The following is a 23,033-nucleotide window of genomic DNA, read 5'->3' as shown; positions in this document are numbered from 1 at the left end:
CCTGAGCTGGTGGCCACCGCCAGCCCAAGATGTGCAGGGTTAAGAAGTCCAGGATTAAGAACATGGAGGTGGAGTGTGTCCAGAGAAAGGAAAGGAGCTGGGGAAGGGGCTGGAGAATTCCTGAGGGAGCTGGGGAAGGGGCTCAGCCTGGAGAAAAGGAGGCTCAGGGGGATCTTCTGGCTCTGCACAGCTCCTGACAGGAGGGGACAGTCGAGGGTGTTGGGCTCTGCTCCAGAAAACAGGGACAGGACAAGTGGAAATGGCCTCAATTGTGCCAGGGGAGGTTTAGGTTGTTTAACCTCAAGGGTTGCCCAGCCCTGGCACAGCTGCCCAGGGCACTGGTGGAGTCCCCATCCCCAAAGAAGGACTTAAAAGCCATGCGGATGTGGCACTTGGGGACATGGGTTAGTGGTGGCCTTGGCAGTGCCAGGGGAACGGATGGACTCGCTGATCTGAGAGGGCTTTTCCAACCTCAAAAATTCTGTGACTCTAAGCTGCACACGAATGATACAACAGCCCCAAAGTGATTTAGTTAGCAGTGATTCATCCAGGAGTCCGTTTGTGGCCGGCCTGAGGCAGGGATGAAAGAGAAGGTCACACCTCCTGCTTCCCACCCCAGCCACACACCCCACTCCTCAGTGGCACCAGGGACTGGCTGCTGCAAATCCCAGCAGAACGGGCAGAAGAGTCCCTGGGGATGCAGTGGACACACGAGTCAGTGTGATGAGGAGGATTTTTTACCCCATTTTGGGATAAAAATCACTGCAAAGGGCTCGGTGTGCACAAAGCACTGCCCAGTGGGACTGGCACAGAACACGGGCGTCCCACGGGCCTGGCAGGGACATGGGGTCCCTGTCCCCCCAAGATTTCACAGCTACTTCAGAAACCAGAAACAAAAAGTTAATGGTGTGGGCTTGACCACATATTTTCCAGGGGCTCTGGGAGACCAGCTCTCCACAAGCCGGCTAACACACACTCTTTTCATTCAGAGCTTTAAATACCCAATTGTGTCTGTTTTCAGCACGCTCATTTTTAGCATTTTAATGATATGGTCCCCGGCTTTCACCCTCCTTGGACTGGCCCCAGCGTGGGTTTTTTTTCTTTTTTTTTTTTCTTCTTTCCCCCCCCTGCCCCCCCTTCTTTTTAACATCTTGCAGAGCGAGAGGGGAAAGGGAAGGGGGTTAGCAAGAGGTCACACATTTCTCCTAGCCCAAGTGTTTTTGCAGCAGGCAGGGGGTCCTGCTGGGGACAAAGACAGAGCAGCCCCTCGGGCTGTGTGTTGGCTGCAAGCACTGCCCAGTGCTCTGTGCAGGGACCTTCCTGGCACAGACAGCGGGCAGCAGTGCCCACCCCCTCGCCCTGGCACGGCCCAAGCATCCCTCACCACAGCCAGCCCTGGAAAGGGTGGGATTTGCCACTTCCCTCCTTCCCCTGTGGACAGAGCTTCCCCTGGTCCCACAGGCAGGATTTTGCTGGGCTACACTGCTGTCCTCAGGGATGGGCAGAGGATTCCATGTGCAAACAGGACCTGGGTTGGCTCTGCATCCCCATCACTGCACGGACACAGTGACCCACAGTGACCCAGCAAAGCTGGTTGGGACCAGGCTCAGCTGCAGCATCAACACCCGAAAGCTGCTGCAGTGCCCTGCACGCTGCCAGCAGAGCCAGGGAGGCAGCAGGACACTCACAGCTGCACCTGAGAGCCCCAAACCTCCCCAGTGCCATCTTCCCCACGCACACCCAGCCCTGCTTCCCTTTGGATGTGCTGCTGTCACCAGCCCTGAGGGACATCCTCTCTCTCCTCCCATCCCCAGTGATGTCCCCATCCCCTCTGCCCCAGCCCCATGCACACCACATCCCTATCAAGCACTTCACTTCAGCATCAGCCTCTCAGAGGATTTTTATTTTTTTTTTTACCCAGGCAAGTAATATCAAAATGATATTTATTAAATTTGCTCTCTAAGTCCCTCAATCTGCTCCATAATACAGTGAATCTGCGAGGTGGTTTCACTGATCCCGCCTCAATGAGACCAGATTAACACAGATGATCCCGGCTTTGCGGCTCCCTCGGCCCGGGGAGGGTCAGAGGTGGTGCAGAAAGGCAAAACCCGCTGGCAGCGTGGAGCCGGAGGGAACTGAAACGTAAATTTTGAAGGAGTTTAGAGATTTTAGAGGAGCTGAGATTTTAGTCTGAGATAAGCCTTACTAGAGTTAATGAAAATAAGTGAATAGGCCTTGATGAAGTTAAGAGTTGGTAGTTAACTAATAACTGATTGCTTGTCAGCACAACGTTTAGTTAGCTGGGTCGATAATGAAGAATATAATGAAGAAATTATAATGAAGAACACAGAAACTGACAAATAACTTTTAGGAACATAAGACAATTGTGGGCCTCCTCTGTTCTGAAACCAATTGAAGACAAGGAATTGGAGAAGTTCTACCAAGAGTTCATTTGTCATATTTGCATTGAAAAGGTAGAAAGGTCAGAAGGAGGAAGACTTCATTGACTTCCTCATTTTGGGAAGGGACACGGACCCATTTCAAGGAACAAACCACACATACTTAAATAGCTTTTGAAATTATTAGCATAGGAGGCAGGGAATGGGATGTACTTGAATTATGAATATGTATTTGTATTTTGGGTATTCAACACTTGTATGGATAAAAGGACTCTGTAATCACCTGAGAGGTGTGGTGTGGATTTGGGAGCGATCCCACACACAATAAACACACACTTTCTAACTTTAAACTGTTAGAGTTTTTGTCCGTCACAGTTGGATATCGATATTATCCATATTTTTTTAATAAATCAAAACCACGTGGCTCTGGAAAATGGTTTCCCTGGTTAATTCCAGGTGGGAAGGAGGGAGCACTCAGCTCCCTCCTTTTTGAATGGAAAACCCGTTTGCCTCTATTGCAGCCTCTCCTGCTCTTATCTCCCTCCTCAGGCACATTGATTGCACCTGCCCCCACCCCGCTCCCCAGCAAGATGCCCATTAAATCTCAGATCAGCTCCAGAAAGGTTCATCAGATCCATTATCTCTGCATTCAGCTAAATTATGAAAATCATTAAGATAAGGAGGCACGGAGCCTATTAGTTTCCTGGAGAGGATGCTTTACAATTCTTTTCCTTCTGCTTCCACATTTAATTACCTTAAGTTTCACAGTATTTAATTCCATTTATTAAACCTTTAATAGGTAAAAACAAAACAACAATAAAACCCACTGCTTGTCGCCCAGGGCTGGGATCAAGGCAATCCTCCATCCATGCGTGGACACTCAGCTGAGCTGGAGCTGAGCTCATGGAGAGGGATGCATCCACTAATTAAAAAATTAAGCATGTGCCCTGGAGTCTGTGCAAAGGGAAAATGAGCAGTGCCAGCCCAGGGTTCTCCCGTGGGCTCCCCCAAACCAGGCTGGTCCATGAGCCAGCTGCCAGGAGCTTAGAATAACCCAGAGGGATGACACAAAAAGCAGTGGGATTGTGAAACTCTATTTATTCCTTTCTACAGTCACAGTTCCTGTGCACCATCCCCACCCCCAGGAAGCCCCAGCAGGGATGGGGCTCCTGCAGGTACCCAGGGGGATCCACACTTGGTCATTTGGGTTCTCCTCCTGCACAGATGCTATTCCAGGACACTGACAGCAAGCCTGTGGGAACAGCCAAGCCCTACATGCTCCAAGCAAGGTCAGGCTGAAGCATCAGCTGCTCACTGGCTGCATTCTGCCTTCCCAGAGATGCCAATTAGCAAGGCTGGTTCCTATCAGAGCAGCATCCCAAGGCCCTTATCCAATGGCACACAGGCTGTAACCCTCATGCTGGGCTGGCTCTGCCATCCACACAGGACAGACACTGCAGAGGGCAAACAAAACAAGCAAACAAAACCAGAGGCACAGCCAGGGAAGGGCTTGGTGCAGGGAGGGGAAAATGCCAAGCCCAGCTGCTGCCCAAGTCCAACCCACCTAGAGCACAGTGCAAGGGCTGCAAATCCACTCCCTGTTAGCACACAGACCCAAACCCAGCATCTTCAAACACCTTCTTGCAGGAGATTTCAGCATTTTATGTACAATTTATGGACAACTTGAAACTTTCTACAAGAAACTTGGGACAATCATGGAGTACCTTGAGTCCAACCCACCTAGAGCACAGTGCAAGGGCTGCAAATCCACTCCCTGTCAGCACACAGACCCAAACCCAGCATCTCCAAACACCTTCTTGCAGGAGATTTCAACATTTTATGGACAACTTGAAACTTTCTACAAGAAGCTGGGGACAATCACAGAGCACCTTGAACTATTCCTAAGTGTCCAAGGTCAGGTGGGATGGGCCTTGGAGCAATCTGGCCTAGTGGAAGGTGTTAGGAGTTGGAAAAAAACAATCTTTAAGGTCCCTTCCAACCAACCCAAACCATTCTGTGGTTCCATAATTCAGCCACTTCTCTCCAGCATTTGCACAGCACAATTTACAAATGCTGCTGCCTTCAAGGCCTGTCCCATCATGAATCTAAACAGGGCCCCACAGCTCCAAGCAGTGCAGTTTCTTCCCATCAACATCTTCTACTGGATTAAACCTCAAACTTGGCCTGCATTTTGCATTTGGTTTCTAAATCACGAACCACTCTGGAAAAGTAGCACCAGGAAGAAAAAAACAACTTGCTAAAGTGTTCCCCAGCAGCATATCCACAGACTTTAATATAAAAAAGCTGCTGCTAATTTAAAAAACAAATGTTTGAGCAATCAAGCATGTTTATTTAATTTGTCCTTTCTGTGCCAGAGAAGGGCTGGGCTGCTCGCACACGACATTACCAAGAGGGCCCTGCCTGGTGGGATGGGGGCAGCTGGAGGCTCCAACACAACCCAGAGGCTCTCTTGGGATAATCCAGCCTCACGCCATGAGAGGAAGGCATGTACAAACTGAGGGTGAGGCTGAGGATCCAACCCATTGCTGGCATCCAGCATGAACCAGGTTATATTTTATATATATATATATATATATATATATATATATATATATATATATATATTTCTAGGCTATAGTTATGGCTTGGGTTGGACTGGCCTTTAAGATCAGCCAGTTCCACTCCCCTGCTGTGGGCAGGGGCACCTTCCACAGGTGCCAGCTCGCTCAGAGCTCTGCCCAGCCTGGCCTTGAACAGTTCCATCCATGAAGATCCCATCAACTTCCCTGTTCCTCCAGAATCCCAGTTCAGAAGTGGCCATCACTGCAGGCTAAAGCTCTTTTATTCGAGTCCAGGTGTTGCTCTGCTTGCAAAGAGGGTCCAGAAAACACAGAGACAGGTACAGGGGAACCCCCAGATGAACCCAACTAGAAAGGTTTTCGCTGGGTACAGTTCCTGAAGAGCTTTGAAAAGCCTCCAAACCCACCAAAATCTGAGCAGTAACCGCAGGACAGTCACTCTGTGGATAATCCAGATTTCTCAGGTATCCCAAAACACCTAAAAGGACCCAATTTTCAGGGACAAACAAATCCCCAGGGAGGCTGGAGAGCCCTGTGCTGCTCTTCCCAATGCTAGAAAGGCTCAAACCTGGACAGCAGATCAGAGTCTCCTTTCCCACCGACCGGAACAGAGATGTTTTAGAGATGGGGTGAACGTGCAGGGTCGTGAGGAATCCCACCACGGGCAGGAACTCAATTTTGCCCATCATTATCACTGGCTTTAACAAATCGCTCCTGGGGCTGGTAGGTACTTTATCAATTCATCCCCCGTGCAGCATCAAGGATGGCTGAGGAAATCCAGTGGCCTGTTGATATCTTGTTTGCCTCCAAAATAACTTGTTGTTTATTTTAAAGCAGCAGAATGCACCAAATCCTCACACTGAGGTGACAGAGCTGGGAGGAGATGCCACACACATCATGGCACCAGCACCTGGACAGAAGGTTTCCACCTTGTTCTCTGCACTGGGAAAAAGCCAGGCCCAAGTCTTCCACTTCTTCCACTCACCCTTCAGACACAGCAAAACTGAATAAAGGGATTTTTCACTCCATTGTGTTTGTCCTGGCAGCGTTCCTGAGGGATTCACTGCCCGCCGTGCCCGAGCTTTGGTCTGCTGGAAGCGCAGGGAGGTTTTGGGTGCCTCAGCCTGAAACACAGCCCCTGGCCTGGGACTTTCCTGTGCATCCCCCTGAGGCTGGCGGCCAGCTGGGGCCAGCTCAGGTGCCCACACCCCTCTCGGAGCTGGAGCTGCTCTCGTGGGAGGGTTCAGGATTCGCTGGGTGCCTTCCCACGGGATTGCTCCAAGCAGCAGCTGATGCACACAGACTCGTGCAACCAAAAACCCCAGCAGCCCTCCTGAAGGAAAGGCCACTGGGGCTGTTGGGGGTGTTTTGGTGGTGATCTCCTCAGGGCTGTACATGTGAGAGCCCAGTCCAAGGACATCCACAGGATGGGACATGGCCTGCACAGCTCTGCTTCCCACAGGAAGGAGCTTCTCAAGTCTCACAACCCCAGCAGACATCACACGACGCAGCTTCGCTGTCTCCATCCTGTCAGGCCCCTACTGATGACCTTCATTTGTGATTTGTGAAGCGCCATCTCCATTCTTTGTGGTTACTGAGAGTGTTTTCCATATGAGCAGCACTGGAGACTCTACCAGAGCCTGCAGCCATCCCACACTGGAGCCTGCTGAGCAGCCAAGCGAGACCTGCAAAACCCCAACTGTGGGAATCCAGGGCTTCCCTCTGGCTGCCCTGGCAGGTCGGGGACCCTGGCAGGGGTCAGGAACCCCCTGGACAGAGCCCCCAGAGACACTGGCTGTGATCTCTGGCCGTGGAAAAGAGTTTTCAATCTTACAGGATCAATTACCAGCTCTGAGTGTTTGATAGAAGTAATAATTAAGTGTGGCACGGGTGCAAAAGTAAAATTTTCGGATTCTAGATGAGGGGTCCAAAGGGGACAAGATGGAGGAAATTGGGTGTGCCTTGTCCTTTTTCTCCTTCTTCATGCCCTCCATGTCTCACTGTGGTGTTGGCATTTTTCTGTTGGTTCAGGCTGGGGACACACTGTCCAACGTAGGTGACAGATATTGGCACATTATTGTAAATCCAGCCCAGGGAGTTTCTGGTATTGAATGTTTGTAACATCCCACTGAGGGCAGAGCCCCACACGCTGCCCTGCAGGACAGAGCTGGCCAGGGCAGCAGAACATGTTAGAGATAAACAGAATAAACAACCTTGAAACCAGCACAGATGAATTATGACTTCTTTGGCAACGGGGCAGAAAGACAGAGACTTTCTACAATCTCGGGATCAACACCACAGATTCTGACACCCAACTGCTGCCACGGAGCCCACGTGGGCAGAGATGGATGTGCTGAGGACACGGGACAGAGGCACTGCTGGGCACAGCCAGGCTCAGGAACGCCCCAGAGGAAGGAGCTGCAGCTGAGGGGATGCAGGGACAGAGGGGGAGCAGCAGTGCAGGTCCCCAGGGGCTCCAGGCAGCGGCTGCTGGGCAGGAGTGCGTGTGTCTCTCCCCACACACACTCCTCCATGGAGAGCCTTCTTTCTTTGCTGTTTTTAGGAAAAAGGAAAAGGCAAGGGAAGCAACAGTGCTGTTTTCCAGGCACCCAGGGCTCCCTGTGCCTGATCCCAAGTGGAGTTCAGCTGGACTAAATCTGAAGGGAGCTCTCCAGCAGAGCCTGACAGGGATGGCAGCAGGGGTTTGGGGGCTTCTCCTGCCTCCACCCCCACGAGCAGCAGACGCAGAGCATGAACAGCACCAGGGAAATCCTCACCGGGCACTGAGCAGCAGCCTGGCACTGCCCTGGCACGGGCTGGCTCCAGGAAGGGCTGGGCTCTGTGCAGACATGCCGAGCCCCGCAGCGCTGCCCTGCCCCGACACGCCGGGCTGTGGGGCAAGGGAGACCTCAGAGAACCTTCCAGAACCTGACAGGGCTGCACGAGAGCTGGGGAGGGACTTTGGAGGACAAGGGGAATGGCTCCCGCTGCCAGAGGGCAGGGATGGATGGGATATTGGGCAGGAATTGTTCCCCCGGCACAGGGTGCCCAGAGCAGCTGTGGATCCCTGGCAGTGCCCAAGGCCAGGCTGGACAGGGCTGGGAGCAGCCTGGGACAGTGCAAGATGTCACTGGAGGAGCCTTAAGGTTCCTCCCAACCCAAACCATCGTGTGGCTCCGTGACTGACCTTGCCCCATCTCTTCCAAAAGGGCCTCCAGAAATACACTGCTGAAAATGCAGCAAATATTGCACTGCTGAAAATGCAGCAAATATTGCACTGTTGAAAATGCAGCAAATATTGCACTGCTGGGATCACCCCTCCCTCTCCCTCACGTCCCAGACACACTTTCACTCCTCTTCCCACCACCCCATCAGCTGTCAGCTGCAGAGGGGCCCTGCCAGCTGACAGATGAAGCTTCAGGTTAACAAATCAAATTTGTCAGAGACAAAAAGCCAAACCATTTCATTTCTGATGGCTTTTGTTTTGTTTTGTTTGTTTGTTTTTCATTAAATTGCTCAGACATCCAAGACTTGAAATGTCACCATGTCACTTGGTGGCAGCTGAGGGCACAGAGCTGGAAAGGTCAGGAGAAGCTCTCCAAGAGTCAGCCCTGCTCAGTTTGAAGGGAAGGGGAACAGGGCAGACAGGGCCACTGTGCTGGCTGGGGACAAGGCCACCAGCCCACACACAGCCCAGTGCCCCCAGCCCAGCTCCCAGCACAGCACAGGGGGATGCTGATGCCCAGTGCCAGACCATGAGCACCCATTCATGAGTCCAAACAAGCCCCTTTGGCTTTCCCTGACCCCCAAACTTCCTCCATCACAGCTGGGACCACCTATATCCCTGAGCTTGAATTTACAAACCAAAGGGTTTTCCCCACAACCACTCAGGGCACCTCCCACCACCAGTGTAGGACACAGTGGCAGACTGGGAGGCCCCCAAAATCCTGGCAGGAGATGGGGAAGCTCCAGCAGGTGCCAGTGACCCAGACAGCAGCACTGTGCTTTGAGCTCTGCTCCTCCCAGGCTGGGAGCAGGGATGTCCAGGAGGGTTCCTGCTGTGTTATCCCACCAGCAGTGCTCAGGGCACCCTGCCCCAGCCCTGAGGGACCCAAAAGCTGTGCCAGCACAGCCAGGGCTGGTCACAAAGGGCATGAACACAGCCAGGGCTGGTCACAGAGGGCATGGACACAGCCAGGGCTGGTCATGGGCACAGCCAGGGCTGGTCACAGAGGGCATGGGCACAGCCAGGGCTGTGCTCCCTGCCAGGACACAGGGCAGGGAGCGAGTGCTGGGGCTCCTGGGCACCCCTCCAGCCCACAGGAACCCGAGACCTCCCTGGCAGGTGAAGTTACTGCTGGGAACATAGAGTTACAGCCCGGAGGTGAGGCAGAACAGGACACCCCAGGGCCTGGGGCCCAGCTATGCGACCTATGAGAGGGCCTGGAAATGAAAACAGGCAGTGCCCGTGATGCCATCTGTCCCTGGAGCCACCAAGCCCAGAGACAGCATTTGGGTTGGGTGTTCAGCTGCAGGAATCTGGGAGAGCAGGAGAGGAGAGCAGGAGCTGCTGAGGGTTCTGTGTCAGCCCCAGCCTGGTCAAGGCTGGAGCCTCCTGAGTGTCAAGAGGCTGATTCTGAGCTCTCCTCAGGTCAGCAGCAGCCAGCTCCAGCATCTCCCATCGCTCCCATCTTAGAGGAGCTCTGGCCACAGCCTCAGGCTCTGGGCAATTCCCAAACCACACAATGCAATGCCAGAGCCCACGCTGGGACTGTCCCCAAAATGCTGAAGTCCCTTCCTAGAGCACAGCAGGTACCAGGGGGAGAGCAAAAGCTGCCTCCCACACTGGGCTGCCGTGCACGATTGCTGGTCCCAGCACTGGGAGAGGCTCTGGCTCCTCTGCCCACGATGATGCAGAGCAAGGACGCTGCTCCAGCTCACCCCTTGGGCACAGGGCAAAACAGAACCCGAGGGAAGCAGAGCCAGGCAGCAGTGGGTGAGCAGGAGCAGGAACTGGGAGGCACAACTGGGGTCAAGGCTAGCTCAGCAGCAGCCACCCACCCTGTGCCCGCTGCCACAGCATCCACGGGGCCATTCCAGGGGAACAGGGACACGACGGAGCCCAGGGGCAGCAGGGCAGCACAGCACAGGGCTCCTTCCCTGCTCCTGCTGGAGGAGGTGGCCATGGAGCAGCTGGCACCGAGCTGAGCAGGGGCCACGTGTGCCTCCAGCACGGGCTGTTCCCGTCCCTGCCACCGCCTCCTGCCCGGCAGCGGGTCCCACGCGCCCGTCTGCTGCCTGCTGCCAGCTCCTTCCTCCCCAAACCCCATCCCACCCGGCCCTGAGCTTCCCAGGAGCCCCCAGGCCTTCCCCAGCGTGTGGCTGCTGGCTCCCACCCTGCTGTGCCAGCACCCACTGCCCAAGGCTCCAGCACCCACTGCCAAAGGCTCCAGCACCCATTCCCAAAGGCTGCAGCACCCACTGCCCAAAATCTCCAACACCCACTGCCAAGGGCTCCCTGATCCCTGCAGGTCCCTCTCACCTCGGGATGTTGTCAGATTCCAGCACTCCAAGCAGCTCAAAGGCACCTCTGCCCTGCACCCCCATCATCCGCAGCCAGAGGCTGTGGCCACGAGCAGAGATGCACCCACAGATGGAATGGGATGGACAGACAGGACTCCAAGTGATGCCAGCACTTCTGGCACTGCCTTGGCAGGGGACACTGAGCAGCACACCCTTCTTGTGACTTCAAAAAGCCCAAGCCCAAAAATTATTTACATAGGCAAGATTTCATGATATGGGGCTTTTTCACTCCTAAAGGACTACTCAGAAAAAAAAATGGGTTTAAAATAAAGTGACTTCCAAAGAAAATCCAAGTTGAAAGCCTTGCTTTGATTTTATTTTAAGATTAAAGCTCTCTGCAGAGTGTTCTGGGGCCCTGATGTGAGGACCACAAGCTCCTCTGATATTTCCTAGAAAAACCTGCAATTGAGCCACCCGTAAATGCTCCTCATGAGAAGGTTCAGAGGGCCTGGAGGAGAAGGTGGTGCTCAGGGGACACACTGCCAGGCTGCCCTGCCTCGAGAGCATCAGTCTGCAGGAGGCAGGATGGGGCACGGATAAGGGATACAGGCTCAGAGACATTGGAAAACCTCAAGGGTAAGTCAAGAACAAAGCACTGGGATGGAAGATCCAGTTACACGACAACACAGCCTAATTCCAGCCTGGCTCTGAGAGAAATCCAAGCCTACATGCTCCATGAGCTGTCCTGGCCAGCCCAGCACTGGGGACAGTGGCTCTAGGGCACAGACCCCTCGGGGACAACCCTCTGTCCCCCTGCAAAGAGCTTGGCAGGAAAGCCAGGAGTTTTTCCCCAGTTCCCCTGCCCTTGGTACGTGCCCAGCTCACCCTGCCTGGGGCACCTCAAAACAGCACAGCCAGAACCTGCATGTCCCCCCCAACCCACCAGTGCTGCCCCCAGCCTCTTTAGATACAGAACACAGTCACCCATCCATGACAGGAGGGGACAGCCCAGCCACCAAAGCACAGGATGAGGCAGGACACTGGGGACGATGCCCCAGGTGGGTCACACAGGCACCAGGAAGACTCTGCCAGCTGAAAATGCACCTCCAACGTGAAAGCTGCATGTCTTCTCTTTACCCCTTCCTCATTACTCCTCAGCCAGCCCAGAATGCAGCTCCTTGCCATGCCAAAAGCCCATGGAGAATCCGTGTGAGCCCCATCCCAGCTCCCACACCCTTGGAACACTCCCCGAGGCAGCCAGGATGAGAAACCTTAGCTGTGAGGGCCATTAAGGATTTCATTCACCTTTCTCTCTCTCACTTTTAAGAAACACTTCAGTTCCTCCTACCTACCTTCTTTCCCTCCTTTCAAAGCAACCTTACAGCTATTTTTGGACCAGCACATCTCAGCGCTGCCGGATGGGTGCCACCCCCGCCTGGAGGAGAAGCAAAGGGATGCTCCTGCTCTCCACACCTCTGGGGCAGCTGCTGAAAGCACAGCAGGTCTGTGCTCTTTCCCAAAACCCAGCCAGCCTCACCTAAATCCCCTTATAGAACCATCAGCACAGCCTTTGGGGCACGCAGTCCATGAGCAGATCCAGGGTCAAGGTGCTGAGACATGAAGGTGATGCTGGAGCTTTGTCCTCTTCCCTTCCTGAGGAAGCTGGACACGTGGTGAGGGTGGCTTGGGCTGTTCTCTGCACCCAGCTCTGCCTGGAGCTTCACTGGTGGTTCAGCCTCAGCCCTTGGGAGTGCCAAGTTGTGCTCTGGGCTCCTGGAAAAAATCAATCTTCTCATCAGCATGGTGCAACAAGTCCTTCCAGGAAGGAGTTAGCAAGGCTCTTGCTTGGCTGCTCTCCTCAAGGTTCTGAGCACATCCCAAAGCAGAGCCAGGGCTTGCCCGGTGCAGCAGCTGTCAATTCCAGATGGATGGTGCTAGGGGACTCCAAATCCAGGGATTTTCCTCTTCCAGACAAGTTTTGCAAGAGGACAGAAAAAGGCTGCATATCTCAGGACCTGGATGCCAGAAGGGAACAGAGGTGGCAGGAAATCCCAAACCAGCAGAAAATTCAGCTTGTTCTGGGTCAAATGCAGAGGAGGAAGTGGAGGCACAAGCAGAGGCAGAGGAAAGGCCTTTCCAGGAGAGCAGCACAAGAGGTCAGGTCTGTACGAGGCTTCTGGGCATTCACAACTCTTCCATTCTGAAGGACAAAACCCTGGAGATGGTCAGGAGCTGGTTCCCCAGAGGATGATTAGCCAACAACTCTCCCAGTGGCATGTGGGACCAGCAGCTGTCACCTCCCACTGCTGCACTGGCAAAAAATCCACCCCAGGCACAGCAGATGTCACATCACCTTTGCTTTGGAGTGGGTGGCCGAGCTGGGACCCACCTGGCTGTGCAGGACAGGGAGGTGACCCTGAGTTGCCACAGTCAGAGCTCAGAGAAACAGCAGCTTTTGGAGTAAAACCAGTCAGGAGAGCAAGGAGAAGAGCAGCAATCTGATGAATACCCCCTGGCTGCCAGCACTGTGAGGACACAGAGGCTGAGCTGGAGCCCCAAAACAGCCTGTCCTCCTGGGATCACGCTGAGTTGCTGGGGTTGAACCATTCCTGGGATTCTGCTTGGTCCTGTGCTCGCTCTGGACTAGCAGGGAAAAGGTAAAACCATGTGCTTTGCCACATGCCCCAGCATCCTGGGAGAGCTGCATCCCGTCCTGCTAAAATCCAGCTGGGAGAGGGGCAGGGATTTACCACAGGGTAAAAAAGGCTGCCCAGCACGGTGGGATACATTGGGGTGGTGCCCTGAACCCTCAGCAGAGACAGGACAGAGGCTGCATTCAGAAATCCCTGTTGGGTATTAACAGCTTCTATCCAATTGCCACCATTTTAGAGCCCTGGACCTAACAGCCACATGGGAAAAACAGATTTTCTTCTTACTTTATCTATCAGCTAGGTCTGGGAGAGAAGGGACACATCCCTGAGACACCTTCCCCTGGCTCCAGAAATGTGTTCATTATTCCCAGGCTGTGTCTGCAGGGTGAGGATCACTCTCAGATTACAGATGTTTATCAGTGAACTATAATAAAGGTGGGGACAGTGGCACCAAGATGAATATTATATTTCAGGGAAATTTAAATGAAACGATCCATCATGCCTAGCAGATCAGCACCACCTCCTGCCAAGCCCTGCACTGAGCAGAGCAGCTCTGGGGGCTGAGGCTCTGCCTTGGAGCCCCACAGTCACCTTGGCTCAGTGCTCCAGAGGAAAAGCAGCAGTGACAGGTAAAGAGAAGCACTTTGGATTTCCAAGGGCACACGGATAAACAGCAGCATGCAACTGGCTGGGTGGCAAAGGAGCTAAATCATTTTCCAGCATGGCAGTGGGACATCCCTGAGCATGTGGGGACAGCCCCTGCTGCACTCAGAGTGAGCTCTGGTCCCACCCTGAGCACCCCCAGAATCACAGGGGCCTTGCAAACGGGACATGGCTCGGGCAGGATGTGGAGGGGAAGGGTTACAGAGTGGCTTTTCCCTTAAGTGAAATATTGCCACTGGCTCCGTGGAAGCAGGAGGTTGTTCTCTCCAGGGAGGAAGTTATCAGAAACCACTCTCCCTCCCAGCATGGCTTGCCCACAGTTTGCTACCTGTTGCATTTTACAATCAAGCAAAACACTGGAAGAACGTAAGAGGACATTAAAAAAAAAAAAACAGAGTGTGCAGGGCAGGGACACCAGGAATGCTCCAGGTTGCTGCAATCCAGCCACGGAGGCATTACACATTCATCTGAATTTTAAATACAGAGCATGATGACTGGCATCCTCACAACTGCCACCACAGCCTCACACTACAGCTTTTATGGTAATTCACAGGGAGTTACCCACAAGGCACCGCAGAGATTTTCTTGGCAGCCATCCTAAACTAATTTTTATAGGTTAGTGTATGGTTATACATAAACGTTTAAGAAAAAATAAAATGGCGACTTGGAGGGAATGACATGGCTGGGAGGTTTCTGTGCTGTGTGGCACGTGGTGGTCCAGTGCAAAATGCCACAGGTCCACTGGTGGCAACCCCATGACAGGGCCAGGGGACAAAACACCAGCTGGCACATCAGCTGCTTTGCCCTGGCTACCACAAACCCTCAGCATCAACCCTGCCCCAGTGCTTCTGGGTGTCCCCTGCCCTTTGCAGGATGCTCAGGTCAAGCAGGTCCCACCTGGCCAGGAGACAGCACCCAGCCTGCTCCCAAGGGACCTGTCAGGACCTGGCTGTGGTGCTCACCCTTGTCCTGGGGGCACCAGCCTGGAGGGGATGGGAACAATCCCAAAAAACAACAAGTTGTTGGTAAAAATCACAGCATCCTTCACAGAATGGTGGGATGGTTTGGGTTAGAGAAGGTTGTAAAGATCATCTCGTTGCACCCCTGGCTCCCAGAGGGACACACTGCCCATCACCTTTGCTTCCCACATATCCTGGCTGTTCTGGACAGGGAATTTCACGTGCTGAGGGGAAAGTGCTGCTCAGCTTCCAGCCACAGGGAAAGAGCTGGAGCTGCTGCCAGCGAGCAGCAGCACCTCGGGAAACAAAGGAGAGACACAGCAGGAGGGAAACCTGGAGCAGTGCAAGCCCGGAGCAGCACCCATCTGTGATTCACAGGCACCAGAACAAACACTTGATGATGTCAGAGCTGACGATTAGCTTAAAAAAAAAGACAGAAATCCTGAAGTGCTGCAGGTTTTGCTGCGCGCACACGCGCGCGAGGCAGCGCGGAAGCAGAAGGTTTGTCCATCCCTGCTGGATCACAACGGCAAAATGGAGGGAAGCACCAGCAAGACCTTCAAGGAAAAAAAGCTTTCAGGCTTCAATCAGCCGTGGGATTACTCACAATGCTGATTTGGATGCAGGGACACAAAGGAGAAAACAATTAAACAACAGATCAGAGGGAAAGATGGTGAGATTCAACTCCAGCACCACAAAGAGACAAAGCACTGAATTCCTGACAAAGCAGCTATTTTCCCTGGATGGGATCGTTGCATTTTGAGAAGCCACACACACCACGTCCTCCCTCTCATGCTCAGCATGTGCCACCCCAGCTGGCTGCTTCCATGCAAGGGAGAAGGGGAGCCCTTTGTCCCCAGCTTTGTGCCTTCTGCACCCGGAGCACGAGGCTACCCTGCGTGATCCCACAGCACCTCAGGTACCACAAAGAGGAGTGAGAGCAGGGGAAAATCCCCATCCCATCCCTGCAGACCATGTCCAGGACACCCCAAAACTGATGCAGAGAGATGGCAGCAGGAGAGGCAGGACCCTGGGCACAGAGCTCCCCAGGTACGGATTCACCTGTGAACCCTTAAACCCCAAAATCCTTCAAAATCCTCCTGGAGAGAGAGGGACCCTTCTTGCAAGAGCCCTGCAGGATCTGCCACACGTTGCAAATCGTGGCTGCAGCTGAAGCAGCCGTGTCCCCAGGCTGGGTGGGGACATCCCAGGGACGTGCTCAGAGGTCACAACCAAACTGCAAGCCCCTAGTGTGGTGTAAAGCTGCACTGACAGAGCACTCACCTATAAAATGGGGCTGAGAACAAGGGATTCAGCTGCTGCTGTGCAAAAACAACCCTGACACGACAAGCAGGAGTGGAGAACTCCAGAGCTGGGCACAAACAGCCACAGGCTTCCCAACCTAAACCATCCCACAGCCCCGATTTAATCTGATTTATGCAAATGTTAAACCAATTTAGGTGTACACATTGTACGACTTGCCTGGCCCAGTTTAATTTGATAGGTTTTTAAACCTGTTTAGACAAACTAGTATCTGCTGTCTAATCTAGAGCAGCTCTTGTTTTGTGCAAATGTTGCCAGGGAACTAGAGCATGGAGGTTCTGATGGATCCTGGTTGTACAACAACACTCACACTGCATCAGCCCGAGTGATAGTAATGCATGGAGAGCAGGAATGCTAAAATCCCTTTTCCTTCACGGCTGGCCCACACAGCAGGGCTCCCAAATCCCAAATCCTGCCTGCTGCAGCAGAAGCTGTGCAGAGGCCACTGCCAAAGCTTGCCAAGGCCACGCTGCACAAGCCCAGGTGAGGCTCCAGGAGAGCAGCAGGATGGCAGGACCAGGACATGATGAAGCCTCACTTCTCTGGCACGGGGGGGCAGAAACCCCTGAGGGGCCAGCAAGTCCCAGGAAGAGGGAGAAATCCCAGCTTTGGGTTGAGTCCTGTGTGTCCCTTTCCCCTGAGCCAGGCTGTGTCACCCTCATGACTCCTTTGGCTCCAGAGGCAGCAGAGCATCCCTGAGCACCTCGGTGCTGCACCCCCAGGTGTGTGCAGAGCCCGTGCCACCCTGCCCATGCTTCCTCCTCACACCTGGGTGTGCAGGGGATGCACATCTCGCCCTCTTCCTCAGCAGGGCAGCACCTCTGCCCCCTCCCTGGGCTGCTCCCACACGTGCGTGGGAGCCCTCGGGAGCTGGTGGGAGGCTGGGAGCCAGAAGGCTTCACAGGTTATTAAAAAATAATAAATAAAGTTCAAAGAAATGCACACCTCCCAGCTAGCTCCTTATGGAGTGATGTCAAGAAGGCGAGGTGGCTCTGGAAATTCCTCTTTTTCTGGAGGATGTGCTGGGACACACGGCCATCTGTGTGCAGGACATGGGTTTGTCAGATGAGCAAATAATCCGACAGCACAGGCAGCCTTTGCAACGGGAATGCCAAGCTGGATAAATTACCAAGGCAAGACAATGATACCCAAGCTAGAAAACAACAAAAAAAAAAAGTCCAAAAGAATTATGTTGGATCAGACTCAGAACTCTAGAGGGTTTATGAGTTGAAAGATGGAGAGAAATAAAAGACAATTTCCAGTTTCCTAAGCTGATGTCAAAGAAAAAAAAAATTGGTCAAGTTATAAAGAAAATAATCAGAAAGAGAGGACAAGAGTAAAAAGAAAGGTCTAACAAACAGAGGCTGCAGATTGTTCCAGCTTATTGTGTAATAAACTTTGCAGAAAGGACGCTGGACCGAGCATTACTACTTCAGGGCTCAGAGGTTTAAAATCGACCACAATTTTTAAAAAGCAATACTGACATAGCCAGAAGCTGTCCAGCCCAGCTGGTCCCTTCCATTGCAAATATAAAAAAATAAAATATATGTCCTGGGGGTTCTGCCCAGAGCAAAGCCCCCAGCTCCTGACCCCACTCCCACCGTCCTCTGCAGAGCTGCACGGACAAAAGGGCTGGCCCAAGGAACGGATTATCTGAAGTACAAACCAGGCACATTTTTCACGCTGTTGAAGCAAAGATATTTAAAAGAAGTCATTTACAGATTTTCCTTTTCCTGAGGAGAGAGTTATGAATAATATGCATGTTCTTATCAACTCGTAGAAGAAGAATTTAAAGCTCAAAGTTCAGCAACTGTGGATTAAACTACTTAGCAGTATCTTTTTAATGCAACTGAGTAACCCCTCTCCTTACCATACGCTCGCACTGCCCACACTGACTGGGGTTAGATCTGGCTTCTCTTTACCTCGGATTCCTACACTGGCAATTTTATCTCTGCAATGCAAAAGAAAAGCGGTTTCAGCCGGGAGCGGAGCGAATCCAAGTCGGAGCCATGTGCGGCGCGGGCCACAGGCCACAGCTCGCATCCATCACGGCAGCTCGCCTCCCACGCAACCCCGGCGCCACGTGGGGAGCGCACAAACAGCTCACCAGGCCTTTACTACCTGGAGTAACTCAGCTCCGGGGAGAGCAGCTGGATGGGCTGCCCCCGTGCCAGCCTGGGGAGCCAGCCCGGGACGGATCCCCACAGCTCGGAGCAGCTTCAGGTCGGGGTGTCCCACCTCAGAGGCAGCTCTGGGGTGCCTCAGTATGGCCCCAGCCCTTTGGAGCTGTTCCAGTGCTCTGAGCAGCCACAAACGCCATCCCCACCAGCCTCAGTTTCCCTGGTGTGTAGCCACGTCGTCGCCTTGGACATCCCTGGCCGGACCTCAGCTCATTCCCACCTCTATTCCCGAGGCAGGATGAAGGGTCTAAGAGGAATCCACACTCCTGGAGAGAGAGCAAAGAGATGTTTTTCCTCTGCTGCTCGGGGAAGATGTCACACTCGTCAGCATCCAGAAAAAGGCAGGCAAACCTGCTCCCCTCGGATGAGAAAAAAGGGATGCCCCAGGAAGAGGCTTTGTTCACCAAACCTACATTTATTCCACTAGGGAACAGGGGGGGCACAAAGAGCCCAACCCTGTCCTGCCAGCGAGGCCAATGCCAAAAAAACAACCACAGAAGGACCCCAGGAGCTCCTGCCCATCACCTCCATCGCCCCACGCCCGAGTGTATGGACAGCTCTGCTGCAGGGACCCCTCTCCCCCCACGCCCCTTGGTGGCACAGCTTCAGCTGGAAGCTCCTCTCACATTACTCAAAGTATTTATGACTTTTTCCCATTTGAAATATGGGCCTTTACCACGCACAGGAAGGAGGAGGAGAGTGCCAGCAAACCTGTTAATTTATAAGTCAATCTGGCAGGGAACAATTAACAGCTTTCTCACTGTTGGGTGTGCAGAGGGGGGGGTATCTTTCCCCCAGGGATGGCAGGAGGGGTCTCTCCATCAGCACACGCCCTGCCCTGCTGAACCCCACAGCCTTCGTGCCCAGCACCCCGGTCCAGCTGCATTTCCCTCACTGGGAGCTCTCACAAGGATGAGCAGCCCAATCCCCCACATCCAGGTTACACAAACAGCTCTCCCCTAGCCAGGCGCAGGTACACGACCCCCAAAACACCATTGATGGGGGAAAATCAGATAAATTTTGTAGTATTTTGTCCTGGCCAAACCAAGATGTGATCTGTGCTGACAGCCAGGAGCCACAGGCAGCAGCAGGAACATCCCCTGCACACCCCAGAGGGGCACTCCCCTCGCTCCGCAGGGTGTTCCCGCTCGCAGGAAGGGCTGAAACCCCCTTCAAAAAAAGCAAAAACGCTTTTTCCTCCCACCTGCAGGGAGTGTTTTTGTGGGAGCAAAGCCTCCCAGGACTTGGAGAGGGTGAACACCCCAAAGGCAGAGATGTCCCCTGAGCCCAGGGATCCCTACAGCCCTCCACACCCGCACTGCTCCCCTTATCCCACATTTGCACCCTTCGCCTTCCCAGGAGGGACTGGAATGGGATCCTCCTGGGGAAGCACAAACATTATTCATCATTTATCGAAGGGGTCGAGGGGGGTTCACCCTCATTGTGACAGATTTTGGCTCGGTGACACGGAGGCTCCGGGGCCAGCTCTTTGCCTGCTGCAGGATGATCCCAGGGCTCGAGATTTCAGCTGAAATCCCCGAGGGCAGATGGAAAACACCACCTGCTGTCACCCCGGCGCTGTCCCTCTGTGACTCCAGCCCGATTCCCCTGTCAGAAGGGGGAGGTTTGGCGCAGCTCCCCCAGCACAGGAGGGAGAGACCCCCCCCCCCAGTATGGGGGCTTGGCTGGTTTTGGGGTTATCCATGTCCCTTCCTTGCTTCTGCCATCCCACAGCCGATGACAGCGGGGCAAATCCCACTCGCTGAGGGGCTCGGGGTGGTGGGAGGACAAGGCACCCCGGTGTGGGGTGGGAGCAGGGGGACACAGGCGTGTCACCGGGACACGGCACCGCACGGAGGAACGCTCCCACGGCTCCCCCGACACCGCATCCCCGCTCCGGGAGCGGCTCCTCCGGCGGAGCATCCCCAGCGCGCCCGGACCGGCGGCGGGGGAAAACCCCCGCCGATTCTGCCCAGCAGCAGCCGGCACGGGCGGTCCCACGGTGCTGCTCGGTGGGAGCGCAGCCCTGAGCACGGCGGTGACGCCGGAGCCCGCACCCCGAACCCCGCACCCCGAACCCCGCACCCGCGGGGACCGCGCTCGGGAGGCGCCGGAGGAACGGGGCGGGGGCGCGGCGGCGGCGGCGAGAAAAGAGCACGGCGGGGAAGAAAAGAGCCGAGGGTCCTAAAGCACGGGGGAAGGCACCGGCGGCGAGGCGTGGGATGGAGCCGGGCGCGGACACATCCCGGTACGGCGGGGGACCGGCAGCGGGGCGTGGGGCGGGCTGCGCCCCGGGAACCCCGGCCAGGCTGAGCCGCCCAGGCTCCGGCGCATCCCGGTGTCCCCTCCCGGTCCCGGGGCCGCCGCCCCGGCGCTCCCCCGCATCCCCCCACACCCCTCCCGTACATCCCCCCCATAACACGCCCCCCCATTCTCCGGTGCCACCCACCCGCGACCCCCCATCGCCACCGGCCCGCTATAACACCACCCCTCCCCCCGCGACATATCGCGACTCCCCCCCCTCCCCACCCTCCCACCCCAGAGCGCGGCGCTCCGTCCCCGTTACACCGCGCCCCCCGGCCGGTACCTGCCGGCGCGGCCGCTCGCTGCCATGCTGCCGGCGGAGAGGGGCTGCGAGGGGGCCGCGCTGCCCGCCCTCCTCCGCCTCCCCCCGCTGTCCCTCCGCCTCCTCCTCCGCCCGGGGCTGCGCTGGGCGCCGGGGCCGCGCGGGGCGCGGGGACACTGCGGCGAGCGCGGCTCCCGCTCGCGCGGGTGATGTCATTCCCCGGGCCGCCGCCGCCTGACGTCACCGCGGGGCGGGGCACCCGGCCACGCCCCCAGCACCGCCCCAATGGGAATGGGACTGGGATTGTGACGTCACCGCAGGCGGGGCACCAGGCCACGCCCCCCAGCACCGCCCCTATGGGGAATAGTACTGTGATTATGACGTCATCGCGGGGCGGGACCCCTGGCCCCGCCCCCAGCACCGCCCCTATGGGGAACGGGGAGGCGGGGCCGTGACGTCACCGCGGGTCTTAAAGGCGCCGCGCACGTGGGAGCGGAGGCGCGAAGATCGTTTTGGTGGTGATGGTGTTGGGGGGTTTTTTCCCTTCCCCGACGCGTTAACGGAGGTGTGAAAAACGCCAGTCGCTTATTTTAAAATTTTAAAAGCTTAAATATTTATTTATATAAATTAATATTAATATTTATATAAATATATTTATATTTTATTAATATATATTTAAAATTTTAAATAGTGGTATAAAAATAGAGTAATAAAGATTTAGACAGAGTTAGGACAATAAAGGACAAAAAAAAAAGCAAATAATTACATTGAAAAAGCAAAGAATTCCTCTTGAAAGCATGGCTCGCTAACAAAGGATTAACCCTTAAAAGCAGTAGCCTGTTGCATATTCATATACCTCATACATGACGTATAAATTCAAACAAAAGGTGTTCTCTGGTTGTCGTCAACTTCTTCCCCTTAATCCTGGTCAGTTTATTCCCCTTAATCCTGGTCAGTTTATTCCCCTTAATCATGGTGGCTCCTTAAAGGCAGAGAGGAGGTGGAAGGATGTTTGTCTTTTCCAACAAGGAGGCAGTAACTTTTTAGGTCTCTTATTACTGTTATCTCTGTGTGAAGAATTTCTTGCTTATCTCTTATTGATTATCTCTTATTCATTATTACTATTATTATTAATATTTCTTGATTATCCCTTTCTTCAGCTGGTTAAAAAAATATCTCACATCGCATAGCTTCTATCATAACCTAAAACTGTATCTACCACATTACTTAAAAAATTAGTGCAGTACTACAAAATAACTTTCCAATGTAACACAAGCATTGAATTTAATATTTGTGAAGAGCCAATCGTTTAATCTGCATTTTTCGCAGTCACCACATTTAACATAGCCAGTCTTTAACACATCCCAGTGCTGAGTACATCCTTCATGTGCGCCCTATCTCCCATATTCGATATTTAATATTTACACATACTTAATATGTAATTCTTAATATATAATTCTTAATTTATAATTCTAAGAAGAATGATAATAGGAATAGGCAGGAATAATTGGAGGAATGATTTTGCCCTCGTTTTCCTTTTCCCACAGCTCCAGATCATGCCTGGCCACGCCGCTGTTGGAGCAGGAGGAGCTTTCCCTCCCCTGATGCTCCAAAACTCTCCTGATCCGCCATATGCCTCCTCAGACTGACCAAAGCCAGCTGAGTTGTAGCTGCTCCTGGGAAATACAGCAGAAATATGGGAACATTTCTGCTGCATGGCCTAGGGGTGCCAGCATCGCTTGGGGGTTTTCCTCTGGGAGAAATGGCCTTGTCCAAGGATCGGAGCCCTAGAGATGCACTGAAGTCCATAGAATCCCAAAGGGATCCATGGGAGCCCAGAGAATCCCACAGAGATCCATATTGGCCCAGAGGGACCCAGAGAATCCACAGAGGACCCATAGGGGCCCATAGGAACCCACAGGAGCCTTGGGGATCCATAGGAGCCCAGAGAAACCCACAGAGATCCTTGGGAGCCCAGAGGGACCCATAGGAACCCAGAAGGACCCATGGGAGCCCAGAGGGACCAATAGGAGCCCCAGGGATCCATAGGAACCCAGAAGAACCCAGAGGGAGCCACAAGAGCCCTCAGGGACCCATAGGAGCCCAGAGGGACACATAGGACTCCCAAGGATCCATAGGAACCCAGAGGGACCCATAGGAACCCAGAGGGACCCATAGGATCTCCTGGGG

The 23,033-nt window shown here is 54.0% G+C and overlaps 1 protein-coding gene across 1 annotated transcript in view; it reads right to left on the bottom strand.

Annotated features, from left to right (window-relative positions):
• The window catches only part of PTPRS (protein tyrosine phosphatase receptor type S), a 156,981-nt gene extending 135,929 nt beyond the window's left edge, over nucleotides 1-21,052 (bottom strand). Inside the window, exon 1 of the mRNA XM_031507186.2 lies at nucleotides 20,865-21,052. The gene's annotated coding sequence lies outside the window, so the exon portion shown is untranslated. The remainder of the gene's footprint in view (nucleotides 1-20,864) is intronic.
• Between the last annotated feature and the right edge of the window lie 1,981 nt (nucleotides 21,053-23,033).

This window comes from Lonchura striata, chromosome 28, assembly GCF_046129695.1.
Source record: "Lonchura striata isolate bLonStr1 chromosome 28, bLonStr1.mat, whole genome shotgun sequence".
NCBI classification, from domain to species: Eukaryota; Metazoa; Chordata; class Aves; order Passeriformes; family Estrildidae; genus Lonchura; species Lonchura striata.
This window is presented reverse-complemented; position numbering and strand designations above follow the sequence as displayed.